General features: G+C 60.1%; 3 non-coding genes across 3 annotated transcripts, besides 1 other annotated feature; all 3 read right to left on the bottom strand.

Annotated features, from left to right (window-relative positions):
- Positions 1 to 176: 176 nt before the first annotated feature.
- Positions 177 to 266, bottom strand: Tc00.1047053439603.30. The gene has a single exon (XR_008254434.1). It is a non-coding gene; the product is annotated as a C/D small nucleolar RNA (snoRNA), TB11C4C3 (small nucleolar RNA).
- Positions 267 to 474: 208 nt separating this feature from the next.
- Positions 475 to 561, bottom strand: Tc00.1047053439603.20. Its single transcript, XR_008254433.1, has one exon. It is a non-coding gene; the product is annotated as a C/D small nucleolar RNA (snoRNA), TB11C4C2 (small nucleolar RNA).
- Positions 562 to 564: 3 nt separating this feature from the next.
- Positions 565 to 626: a microsatellite.
- Positions 627 to 689: 63 nt separating this feature from the next.
- Positions 690 to 786, bottom strand: Tc00.1047053439603.10. The gene has a single exon (XR_008254432.1). It is a non-coding gene; the product is annotated as a C/D small nucleolar RNA (snoRNA), TB11C4C1 (small nucleolar RNA).
- Positions 787 to 828: the final 42 nt, after the last annotated feature.

Genomic DNA, 828 nt, shown 5'->3' with positions numbered 1-828 from the left:
GGGCGCCACGCGCGGCACCGACAGTGCGCCACCGGCCCAAGGGTTGTTGCGCTTCACGACCGGCGTGCCTCTTTCTCGGGGCGCCGATGCACCCAAGCGCCCAGCGTCACGGGGCGGTGGGTCTCAAGACGCACCTTTCCTGGCCAGCCGGCGAGGTCGCGGCGGGCGGGGCGGCTGTCAGACCTGTTGAGTTTGTTTTTGGCCATCACGCAAGCGCGCTCACGGGGCCACGCGCCCTCGCGCACAAGAGTCGGTTGCTTCCATCAGCAGCGGCGCGCGCCCACCACAACCCACCTCCGGGCAATTCAACCCTCTCTTTCTCTTTCTCTCTCTTGCGCTTTCGGGCGGGCCCGCCACCAACCGTTTGCACAGACAGGGCGCCAGACAGGGCAAGATGTTACGTGGGCGCCGTTGCGCAAGAAAGAAAGACGACAACAATAGCAGGAATTGGGGGGGTGGGTGGAGGGAAGCGGGCGCTCAGCCGAAAGGTGATTTTTATTGTTCCGTTCTCAATGCGTCGCTCAAACTGTTTGGACCTCGAACAACATGTCTCCATCGTAGCGCGTGTATTTGTGTGTGTGTGTGTGTGTGTGTGTGTGTGTGTGTGTGTGTGTGGGCGTGCGCGTCGCTGGGCTGCAAAACCGCACGGCGAGAGCAAAGGAACAAAGAAAAAAAAAAAAAAGGTGGGGGTGTAAAGCAAAGCACTTCAGTGTGAGCTGAGTCGGGAATTGCGTCCTCACGCGTTTTCGTCGTCAGACTGACAGGAAACTGTGGAATTTCATCACGCGTCGCAGCCGCATCTCTCACCCGTGCGGGTCCTCTCGGTTT

Source organism: Trypanosoma cruzi (assembly GCF_000209065.1).
Source record: "Trypanosoma cruzi strain CL Brener chromosome Unknown tcruzi_1047053439603, whole genome shotgun sequence".
NCBI classification, from domain to species: Eukaryota; Euglenozoa; class Kinetoplastea; order Trypanosomatida; family Trypanosomatidae; genus Trypanosoma; species Trypanosoma cruzi.
The sequence above is the reverse complement of the archived record's forward strand: the minus strand, read 5'-3'. Positions and strand labels throughout refer to the sequence as shown.